Source organism: Physella acuta, unplaced genomic scaffold (assembly GCF_028476545.2).
Source record: "Physella acuta isolate Inbredline_101_S28 unplaced genomic scaffold, ASM2847654v3 ptg000212l, whole genome shotgun sequence".
NCBI lineage: Eukaryota > Metazoa > Mollusca > Gastropoda > Physidae > Physella > Physella acuta.
In genome coordinates, this window is record NW_026731731.1 from 413,923 (window position 1) to 427,781 (window position 13,859).

A 13,859-nucleotide genomic window follows, 5' to 3' on the forward strand; every position below is an offset into this window, starting at 1 on the left:
ATGTATAGCATTTATTTTCTACTTTTTAGTTCAATCAGAAAACGTGGGTTTTTTTTTTAATTTTAATGATAATTATTTAGAAGCATAATCATACAGGGTTCCCAAAAACCTCTTACTTCCTGCCTCCTTTCTTATTTAATGTGTGTATATTATAATGTAGGTATGTTCTGTAATTCATGCATTTTAAATATAGTAATATACTAAAAATATGTAAGCGCTGTGTTTAATTTCTCGAAAGCCCTTAGAAAAAAATAAGCTTATTTCGTCTACAATTTACGGGAATTGTTTTTTGCTAAATAGCTGCTCATAGAATTTTAGTTCGGGGAAATGAAACAGTAGTAGATGTACTCTATTTTTTTATTGAAACACTTCCAGCGACGAATTAAAGGTGATGTTGATTTTTGGAGAAACTGGGAAGAATACAAACAAGGATTTGGCTCATTGAGTGGTGACTTCTGGATGGGAAATGATTTTATACACAATCTAACCTCGGTGGGTATGGCAATGTTTAATTTTGTTTTTGTGAAATATATTCAAAACAAAATGTTACCTTAATATGAAAATACTAATACTTTTACTACTACAGTTGAAACGTACTAGGTAGAGAATTTCAGTTCTATAAAACTCGAATCAAATAACCGTGGGCTTAAGTAAGTTTACGGCGTGGCCTGGGTTGTGGCGACTACATGTGACGATGTGTGACGTAATGTTCGGCAAGCCAACAATGACATTATTTAAGCGACCCCAACGCTAGGACTGTTATATGAATCACTTTAGTTATTTGCAACATTCCGTTTATCAGTCGTTTTTACTCGAAACTTTGAAGGTTTAATGCTAGTCTTAATTTTTTTAGAGTTTGAAAGAGCCTTAAAAAGCCAGAATATATAGATTTATTAATGTAATAATTGTCGATGAGTACTGTTATCAAATTATAACACAAACAAATAAATTAACTACAATATATACATTACAGCAATAAAGTCATGAACTGAGGATTGATATAAGGTTTCAAAACAAATCCTACTACGCTAAGTACAGCACTTTCTCCCTCGACAGCGAAGCTAACTTTTACACCCTTCATGTGAGTGGCTATTCCTGAGACGCTGGTGATGGTTTGGATTACCATGATAATCGAAGATTCAGAACCATTGATATTCAGAACCATTGATAGAACAACAAGTAATCACTGCTCAAGATCATACAAAGCAGGCTGGTGGTTTGTTGATTGCTACTGGGCCTTCTTAAATGGTTTATGGGTTGAGAACAAAACATATAACGGGATGCGATGGAGTAGACTTAGTAGGCACACCACTATTCAATCAGCAGAAATGAAAATTCACAGAAAATAGCCAGTGTGGCTGTTGGTGCCAAATTTACCCACTACAACCTCTCTCTTTCTCTCTGTCCGTAACATTTTTAGGCGACTTGATCCAGAGGCTAGCGATGAGGGGTGGGGGGGGGGGGGGTACATATGTCCTTGGTTGCCGACAGGAGTTGGAAAAAAAATATAAGCTCATTTTAACTGCAGTTTTGAATTATAAACAATCAAAGTCAAGAAATTCCACGGCTACGAGCCTTTACTTACTGATTTAACTGTTTTCTACCTTGACTGTGTAACTGAAAAAATGCCCTTAAGAAACAGTGACCGAGGGGGGGGGGCACACTTTTTTGTCGACTAAAATCCGAAGGATGAGGTGTAGCTAAGATTTTTTTGCGCCAGGAGTCGAACTATATAATTGGCGCCCCAGTACCCTCCCTGTTGAATCACATTTTCTAGGACATTTAATAACGAAAACAATAGAAATTGTAATTTAAAAATGTATTTAAAGAAGCAAATTTATAGAAATTATAGTACATGACAATCAATGTCGTATACCGGTTGACATAGTCTAAAATTTTTTTATTTTTCTTGATTTCACAGTCGCAAACTGGTCAATTACGCAATCAAAATCTGATGTTGTTTTTTTTTTAAGTATCTCTTTCAACGCTAAGAAGAGAAAGATCACTGAGACGATCTTCACCCATGGGGGGTCGTCCATAAATGACGTCACATTCGTAGGGAAGGGGGGAATCCGTAATTTCGTGACGATTTGTGATGAGAGAGGGGGGGATTTAGATGGTGTGACGCCACACTTTTGCATTATAAAAAAACAATGTTTGGAAACGAGTTTTAGCGGAAACGAGTTTTAGCCGTTATTTCCCGTTTTACAAATCTGTTTTAATAAATTGTAATAGGAATTGATCAAAAGACTCTATGTTGACATAGTTCTGATATAGATCTACAAGTCGGGACGAAAGCTATGAAATGTATGCAATTGTCTGTGCCAAAACTAATTCAAACTACTTTAAATAAAGAACATAATACCATTGAACAGCCGGGTTGTTAACGGAGTCATTTAAGTCTCTTAATCAGTGTGTGCATTTAAAATGGTATTGTGTTGACTAATAATGTATATAACTTGGTTTTATTTTTTCTAAAACGTATTTTTTTTTAAATTCCCTTTTCAAACCTGACTATCTATAGGGCAAGTGCAGTAGAGTTTACTTGTTTCTTTGATCTCGGCGTATGAAGAGATAGTGTGGTCAGCACTATGCTCAGCCGCCTTTTCTTTCCCTAACGTTAGTTATGTACCCATCAGAGTTTGGTAGACTCAGAGACGGTCTTCTTACTTGAACCCAAATTCGAGACTTACGGGTTATCAGTCCAGCTCTCTACCGTTAGACCACTCCGTCGTTTAAAACTTATTTACTTAAACAAATCTCGTTCAATGTGTAGTAAAGCACATTGCGTTTTGACCAATAACTATTTATAAAATAATTTTCTCAAACAAGTATAACATTAAAATCATGGGGCCTATAATTCACATTTAACGGGCACCGTCGGTTAGTAGGTACACAGATATATAGGTGTATAGTTGTATGGATCTATAGATCTTTAGATGTATAGATGTATAGTTGTATCAATGTATAGATGTATATATGTATATATATATATATATAAATAAATAAATATATATATATATATATATATATATATATATATATATATATATATATATATATATATATATATAGATGTAGATATATATAGATATCGATATTAAGATATATATATAAATAAATATATAGATATTATAGATATCTAGATGCATAGATGTATAGATGTATATATATATATATATATATATATATATATATATATATATATATATATAGATGTAGATATATATAGATATCGATATTAAGATATATATATAAATAAATATATAGATATTATAGATATCTAGATGCATAGATGTATAGATGTATATATATATATATATATATATATATATATATATATATATATATATATATATTGATATATATATATATATAAATCTATAGATCTATAGATATATAGATCTATAGATCTATAGATATATAGATATATAGATCTATAGATCTATAGATCTATAGATCTATAGATATATAGATATATAGATATAAAGATCTATAGATATATACATCTATAGATATATAGATATATAGATATATAGATATATAGATATATAGATATACAGATATATAGATATACAGATATATAGATATATAGATATACAGATATACAGATATATAGATATACAGATATATAGATATATAGATATATAGATATATAGATATACAGATATATAGATATACAGATATATAGATATATAGATATATAGATATACAGATATATAGATATATAGATATATAGATATATAGATATATAGATATATAGATATATAGATATACAGATATATAGATATATAGGTATATAGATATATAGATATATAGATATATAGATATATAGATATATAGATATATAGATATATAGATATATAGATATATAGATATATAGATATATAGATATATAGATATATAGATATATAGATATATAGATATATAGATATATAGATATATAGATATATAGATATATAGATATATAGATATATAGATATATAGATATATAGATATATAGATATATAGATATATAGATATATAGATATATAGATATATAGATATATAGATATATAGATATATAGATATATAGATATATAGATATATAGATATATAGATATATAGATATATAGATATATAGATATATAGATATATAGATATATAGATATATAGATATATAGATATATAGATATATAGATATATAGATATATAGATATATAGATATATAGATATATAGATATATAGATATATAGATATATAGATATATAGATATATAGATATATAGATATATAGATATATAGATATATAGATATATAGATATATAGATATATAGATATACAGATATATAGATATATAGATATATAGATATATAGATATATAGATATATAGATATATAGATATATAGATATATAGATATATAGATATATAGATATATAGATATATAGATATATAGATATATAGATATATAGATATATAGATATATAGATATATAGATATATAGATATATAGATATATAGATATATAGATATATAGATATATAGATATATAGATATATAGATATATAGATATATAGATATATAGATATATAGATATATAGATATATAGATATATAGATATATAGATATATAGATATATAGATATATAGATATATAGATATGTAGATATATAGATATATAGATATATAGATATATAGATATGTAGATATGTAGATATGTAGATATATAGATATATAGATATATAGATATGTAGATATATAGATATATAGATATATACATATATAGATTTGTAGATATGTAGATATATAGATATATAGATATATAGATATGTAGATATATAGATATATAGATATATAGATATATAGATATGTAGATATATAGATATATAGATATATAGATATATAGATATGTAGATATATAGATATATAGATATATAGATATATAGATATATAGATATATAGATATATAGATATGTAGATATATAGATATATAGATATATAGACATATAGATATATAGATATATAGATATATAGACATATAGATATAAAGATATATAGATATATAGACATATAGACATATAGATATATAGATATATAGATATATAGACATATAGATATATAGATATATAGATATATAGATATATAGATATATAGACATATAGACATATAGATATATAGATATATAGATATATAGAGATATAGACATATAGATATATAGATATATAGATATATAGACATATAGACATATAGATATATAGATATATAGATATATAGACATATAGACATATAGATATATAGATATATAGATATATAGATATATAGATATATAGATATATAGATATATAGATATATAGATATATAGATATATAGATATATAGATATATAGATATATAGATATATAGATATATAGATATATAGATATATAGATATATAGATATATAGATATATAGATATATAGATATATAGATATATAGATATATAGATATATAGATATATAGATATATAGATATATAGATATATAGATATATAGATATATAGATATATAGATATATAGATATATAGATATATAGATATATAGATATATAGATTTATAGATATATAGATATATAGATATATAGATATATAGATATATAGATATATAGATATATAGATATATAGATTTATAGATATATAGATATATAGATATATAGATATATAGATTTATAGATATATAGATACATAGATATATTTATAGGTATATAGTTACATAGATACATAGATACATAGTTACATAGATATATAGATATATAGATACAGAAATACAGAGGTATGGAAATACAGAGTTATAGAGATATAGAGATACAAAGATATAGAGATATCGAGATATCGAGATACTAAGATATAGATATATAGAGATACAAAGATACAGAGATACACAAATAAAGTGATATAGAGATTTGGATATATAGAGATGTAGAAATATTTATAATTTTTTAGATAATATAGATATTTTTAGATATAGATGTAAAAATGTATCCATATATAGATTTTTTTAGATATATCCATATATAGATTTATATATGTATCGATATATAAATATTTAGCTATTGCTACACATAAAAATAGATAAGGATTTTCAAATAAATAAAATGAAAGAAATTAATTTTCACATCTTTTACATTAAATATAGGTTAACTAGTAGTTAACCATATTGTAATTCTTCTAAACCTTGTATTTGTACGTATTTATTAAACAGACAAACGAATTACTTTAATCCTTAATTTATAAAACCCCGATCAATTTAAATGGTTAGAATAGGTCAAGTTGTTTCGGCACATTTTGGGTCATAGAAATTTAAGCTATAGTCGGGTCAGGTGAGATTAGTTAAGTTTTATTTATTAAAGTTGGGAATTATTTTGTGGAACAGGTTTTTATGTATTATTTTGTTAAAGGGGCTTAGAGTTTTTTTTTAACCATGTATTTTATTAAATTGATTAAAAACTAATTCCACAGTACAAAAGTCGATTTGACATGAGTTTTTGGCCCTTCTCTCAGCTTGTTAAGATTGTGAGTTGTCAACGAGATAAAAAAACAAGGGTATGCCATTATTTTCTTTTCCGTTCATTTCAACTATTTTTTAACTTTAGTGTATCGAATCATACCTTTTTGTTGAAAAATTCTAGACGTTACCATATTTCTTGAATTTTAAAAGTGTCATTTTAGTCTATTTAATTTTATTCCCGACAACGAAAAAAGAAAATCAATGCTGCTTTATTATTCTATGAAATATCTGATTTGCCTATGCCATATGATAAAATAGTAATTGTGCCTCGATTTTGTTCTAAACGTGTCCATGTGGGAAAAAACTCATGCTTAAAATGGATAGCTACTAGTTAATCTCGATCTTAGTAACACATGCGATAACATTTCAGCTATAAGCAGTATGTTCAGAATGAAAATATCATCCCTCACGTTTTGTTTTTTCTACATTGGCGTGTTTTTTTCGGTAAGTACAAATAATATTTATAAAATGTATAAATAGCTTAAAATGTATACAGTGGTTTTTATTTTATTTATTTTAATTATCAGATATATCTTGCTTTTGTTACGTTTACATATGAATATAACAATTAGGTGATGTGGTAAGGGGGTAAGCTATGGGCTGAAGAGAAAATGGGTTGTATTGTAGCTTCATGAAATATACATTATTTCATAAAATATTCAAAATATTTTTCTTTTATACACCACTTAACTTAAGGTTTTTACATCGAACACTTTTGTTTTTTCAATTACGAAATTTATAATGAAACAAAGTTTTTATTAAACACTATTAAAAAAAAAACTTACTAAACTTTTAGTTAAACATATGCTGTTTAGATTGAACACTATTTAAAAAAAATTACTAAACCTATAATGAAACAAAAGGTTTTTATTTAAAGTTATAATGAAGCATAAGCTGTTTATTGAACACTATTTTAGAAAAATTCTAAACTTATAATGAAACGTGAGGTTTGTATTTAAATTCATAATCAAACATATACTTTTTATTTAACACTTAATTTTTTAAAAAAAATATCAAACCTATAATAAAACTTAAGGATTTAAAATTGAATACTGTTGTTAAATTTTTCTATACATATACTTCTTCTTCTTCTTCTTCGTTCTTAATTTTTAGTGTTGGAGGGTATCGAGCCTTATATGCCAGAGGGTTTGAACTCGAGACTTTTTCGAATTTATCAACCATGAACTTTTGCCGACTCGACCACGCCTCCATCATAATTAAGGATTACGTGTCAGCTGGTTATGCGCCACTGAGGCCATTGACTCCGATTTCAGCCTGCTTTTCTTTTTGGATTTGCTTCCATAGCCTTTGTCCAACCAAGAACAAACTACAAGGCAGCAGTTGTATGAATTTTGGAGTTCTCTCCTAGAAAAGCGGCTGTCCCCAGCTAACAAGCCTCATCTGCCCGAGGGTTCGAACTCGAGACTTTTCGGTTTAGCAACCATGAGCTTTACCGACTCGACCACGCCGACCCCCTATACATATACTGAAACATTAGGTTTTTACATTGGAAACTATTTTGTTAAACTTTTTAAACTACTAAACTTATAATGAAACAAATTGTCTTTACATGAAAACTATTTAAAAATTATTACTGAACTTATAATGAAATATAAGGTTTTTTAGCACTATTTTTAAATAACTAAACTTATAATGAATCCTAAGCTTTTAAAATGAAACACTGTTTTAAGAAATTACTAAACTTATAAACTTAGGTTTATTTTTAAATTTAAACTTAAAATGAAACATGAGGATTTTATTTAATTTTATATTGAAACATTTGACTTTTTATTTTAATTTATAAAGAAACGTAAGGTTTTTATTTAAACTTCTGATGGAACACAATGTTTGTATTCAAACTTATAATAACACATAAGGAATTTATTCAAACGAATAATGAACATCAGATTTTTTATTTAAACTTGTAATGAAACAAGGTGTTTATTTAAACTTATAATTAAACAGAGGTTGTTTTTTTTCAGCAATCCGACAGCGAAGTACCGGTTAGAAGCTTTTTTTATCTATTTCTTAAGCAAACGTCAAGCGTTGTTTTTAGAATTGTTTTTTACATACAAAAATATCTATATTAATTCCGATTTGTTAAGTATGGAAATAGATATATTCAAACATGGAAAAAAAATCCTTTAGAAGTTAAACTTATTTAAAATTAGTATATATAGATAGTCAATCGCTATGACTTAACTTTCAAATAATTACCATACATGCTTAATATATTAAATGTATATTCTTTGCTTTAATAAATTTAATTTTACTTTTCTGCCTAAGCAGATAGATTACATTTTCAGATTTCCGGTAAGTTTTACTTTAGATGTTGATCTCTCCATTTTGATTATTTTTTAAAACCTAGTAATAATTTTATTTGGACTTTGTACTCAGAGTGTAAACTTATATTTTAAACTTCAATTACTTTATGCCAAAACATTTTTAATAACGGTTATTTTGTTTCTAAATAGAAAGTGTTTTTTTTCTTTTAATATAGGCCTTTTACAAATATTTTTAAAATTCAAATAGTTCTGATTCAATCGTGATTTTATTTTATTTTTAACTATTATATTATTATATTAAAAGTTTGTAATTATTTCATCAGAAAACCCCATTTTACATTTACAGGGTAAGCTTCACGTATATATTTTTTTATGTATCAGTATTTTTTTACAAGCAAAGTATCTACCGCGTATTAATTGAGGTCGAACCAGTTTTTATGGAGTATGAAATTGTGCGAATGTCAGCATGAGTGTCGGAATAATCACATTGTGAGGGCGACCACGGTGTATGTGGAGCATCGGGGAAAGAACTGGAAAAATTTTAACATACCGTAGTAAATTTGCCAGCCCTGTATTGTATACAAATCACCGATCAGAAGAAAAATGTGATGGCTACAAATAACATTAAAATTTTCGATTAAAAATGAAAGAGTGATCAGCTGGGTGATCGTCTCGTATAACAGCCCCACAGTGGCAACACTGGCCTAACTGGCTCCGAAATACTTGCCTAATTGGCACTGGCAATGCTTGCCGTTATGGAAGTGCTGCAATGTATGCTCTGGTGGCACAAGGCTCAAAATAAAATACATTTAAAACAAAATCCAGTCAATAATGTATCTTTTTAAGTCTATAGCCAAATTATCAATATTAACAAAATATTTTAACAGCATCTTTGTCCAAGACGAACCTGTAGATATTTTATTATGACAAAATATTTGTCCCAGTGCTAATAAATAGGTTTTAAATAAAACAGTTAAATAATAATTTGTTCACAATAGTATATTGCACTAATAATAAACGAAGAAATTAAAATTCCCAAACCACGGGTAATATTTTTAAGCTATGATGACATAGCCTCACCGTAAGATCCCCAACGATATAGCTTAACTTAATAATAAAAACAAATGCATCGTCATACTTTGAAAACAAGCATTACAACGATATCTTTTTTATCTGTTTTAAAGTTCATATTAAAAGAAGGCATAAGTACATAGGCTACTTATTTTTTTAAATAAACAACAAGCCGTAATATTATTTTTTTCAACTTCCATTTCTATAAATATAGCATCAATCTTTTCTTCAACTCATTTCTGATTACATAAATCATCCATGTTAGTAATTTATATTTTCATGTGGGGTATACTTAAACTAATATATATTCTTCCTTAGCCATATCGACTACATACGCACGTAAGTTATGATATTGTTTTGAATTATCGATTTTAGCTATATATATATATATATATATATATATATATATATATATATATATAGAGAGAGAGAGAGAGAGAGAGAGAGAGAGAGAGAGAGAGAGAGGGAGGGAGAGAGACAAATATATATAGATATAGTTACGTAGATCTATATATAGAAGTATAGTTTGAGCTTATATTGCGCTTTTTCTTCTTCTTCGTTCTTAATTATTAGTGCTGAAGGGAATCGAGATTTATCTGCCAGTAGGTTTGAACTCGAGACTTTGTTCGAATTTATCAACCATGAGCTTTTTGCCGACTCGACCACGCCTCCAACACAATTAAGCGTTACGTGTCAACTGGTTTTGCGCCATTGAGGCCATTGACTCCGATTTCAGCAGGCTTTTCTTTTTGGATTTGCTTCCATAGCCTTTGTCCAACCAAGAACAAAATACAAGGCAGCAGTTGTTTAATTTTGGAGTTGTCTCTCCTAGAAGAGTGGCTGTCCCCAGCTAACGAGCCTCATCTGCCCGAGGGTTCGAACTCGAGACTTTTCGGTTTAGCAACCATGAGCTTTACCGACTCGACCATTTTGAATTTCAGCTTTAAAAAGTTTGAAAGTGTTTATTTAAATTTATAAATTACAAAAAAATCTTTAGATTTACTCATTTCTTTAGGAATATCCTTTTTGGTTACATGTAAGTTTTTTCTTTTTACTTTTGTATTCAGTATGTACAAAAACAAAACTTAAGCTTTTAAATGATAGGAAGAATGATAGTACTGTTTGTTTAAACTTTAAAATACAAAATAGTTGATAGATTCTGTTACAAGTCTAAAAATTCTGAATTTATTAATATGAACTTTGGTTCACTGCCAGCAACCTATTGGTAGACTCCAATACTACGAGGTAAGTGCTATAGTTGTTTTTATTTTTATCCTTGCATCGTATAGATAAAGATATTTGTGCAGCAGCTTTATGTCTTTGGGTATAAGAGTTATTGTATAGGTAAAGATCTTTATATAGCGGGTTTATGTCTTTGGGTATGAGAGCAGCGGATATCGATGTAAGGAATGAGTTAATAGTGTTTTGTGGAGGTTGATACAAAAAAATAGGCAAGCTAGTCTACGCCCGACGTATGTCTACACCCCCACCCTCTCCATTCTACAAAGTCAAACATCCACCACATTACAAAATTGAAAATGAATATACCTTTTATAGAAAATATAAAATTTATACTTTGACCAGTGTCCCCTCCCCCCCCCCCCCCCCACCCCCCTCGGAAATTTAAGTGTGTCGATCCGGAGAAAAGTGTCTGAAAAAATCACTGGTCTCTTCCTGTTAGTTAGTGGTCTTGTCTAAGTATTCTAGAACGCTGTCGACTATAGTGCTGAATGCTACTAAATAAACTTACCCAAACAATACAATTTGCCCTATTCATGTTTACTACTATTATGATTCTTAATTGATGCTATTGTTTGTACCTAATAAATGTATCTCCTACTCATTTAGCTTGAAGAGTCACGAGAATTCAAAAAATTCAAATAGCTGTTGTAACTTTTAATTGAAATGTGAAGGTTTAATTACTTTATTATTTCGTTAAGCTTGTTAAACTATCCATTCTTAATGTCATAACGATTTTTAAGCTTTAATTTAGTTCGTTTCAATTTGTTTGCTTAATTGCTTGTGGTTTTGTAGCAAATCTTTTTTACTTAATGCATGTTTCACCCATTTATAGTGCAGCAATTAAGTTCTGACTTACCAGATACATTTTTTTATCCTATTACAATACTAAGTTATTATTTTTTAATCTAATTAGACGTTCGAATTTTTCATTAAAATTTATTTTAAGTTTTATTTATTTCAATAATAAAATGAGATATATTTTTAAAAATTAGAAATAGCATAAAATACTACTTCCAGTCTCCAGAAATCACTCAAAATGTGATAGATTTAAGATAATAAGATGCTTTTCACGACTACAATGCATCCTTTATTTTTCGTCTTTGATAAAGTAGGAATTTGTTTTTAAAAAAGGCGAAAACTGTCAAAATGTTTGCTAATTATTCAGAATCATTACAATATTTTATCTATAGGCCTACTCTGTATATAAGAAAGTAAAAAGCACGCTATTTATTATCTTTTAATTTGCAGTGCATTTAAAAGCTAATTATTATAAAAGGTTTTTTTTAAGTTATACGATTTTTGAGTTAACGATATTCAATTGTTGTATCCATCAGGTTTCTATTTGTAACATACTTGATCTATTAATAGAACCTTTATTCTTACCTCATAAGATGCATCTTGAACAAACTAATACTGTTCTTCAATTTTAAAAATAAATTGTGCTTAGATTACTTTAATTAGTTAAAGTATATAGATTATGAATTTTAAAAATTATTTCTTCTGAAAAAGTAAAAATAAATTAATCTTCAAAACTTTTATAATTGTATATGTTTATATTTGTCTGTTTGTAATAAAATATGTTTCTTTTTATTTTGATGATTGAAAGATATTTTCTTTAAAGTTATTTTAAAAAAGCATTAGAGTATTCGGTGGATTTTTTGCGGACTGAAACATCCCAAAATAATCACAGACGTCAAAGCCTAGATAAAAAAAAAGAAGACAGCTATGAACGAGCCTAACGTAAAGCCAAAGAGATATTTTCAAAGAGAAGCGGCGTGGGATTATAGAAAGCTGAACTTTTAGTAGAGAAGGGGGTGACTAGTCGAGCCACTTCTGAAGATCTGAATTGGAGAAAAAATCAGCACACACACACATATATATATATATATATATATATATATATATATATATATATATATATATATATATATATATATATATATATATAAAGAGAGAGAGAGAGAGATTCAATATCCCACTTATACAGTTTTTTTTCACAACCTTCTGTTAAATGTGAATACATATTACGAAAACCCAATAAATCAGGGAATAGAATGGTGATGAGCGATTGTAAAACAAATTACATCATCATTTATCTAAAGTTCAATAATGTATAGCAAAATACATAGCTAGGTTCCCTGAAGTTTAGGTATAAAGTTTAGCATTAAGAGTGTAACGAGTAAGTATAATACAATGAAAGAGTTTAGCTTTTATAGTTTGGGATAAGTAAACAAGGTGCTGCTCACTCGCCTATCATTTCACCCGACAACTCCGCCAGCTTGTTAAGTAAGCTCAGGTCGGTCATTCTCAATATACATGCACTTTATTAATCCAATTTCTTAACTTGTCATCTATAATAAATGTTATATATTAAAAACATGTAACAAAAACAACTAGTATGCAATGTTGGTTGGAAAGGATTGTAATCGTTCAACTGTAAAGTTAACTGAGATTCAAGCTGTTTGACGTAGGACGATGGATATGGAACGAATTTATATCCCGAGGTACCACTAAACGTAGTATTTTGTCGTGACCTCTCTATTTATTTAGTCTTACTTTAAGATTCAAGTCTGGTCCGTGTGAGACTTACTCGACCTCAGATATCAAATGCAACAGATTGTGTTAACATAAATATCATTTGTTAACTAAGGCGCAACATATTTTCACACATAAACACAAGCACATTTACACTCTCAAAGCATCCTATGCTGGTTAAAATTATATTGCCCTATTTAAAATCAAT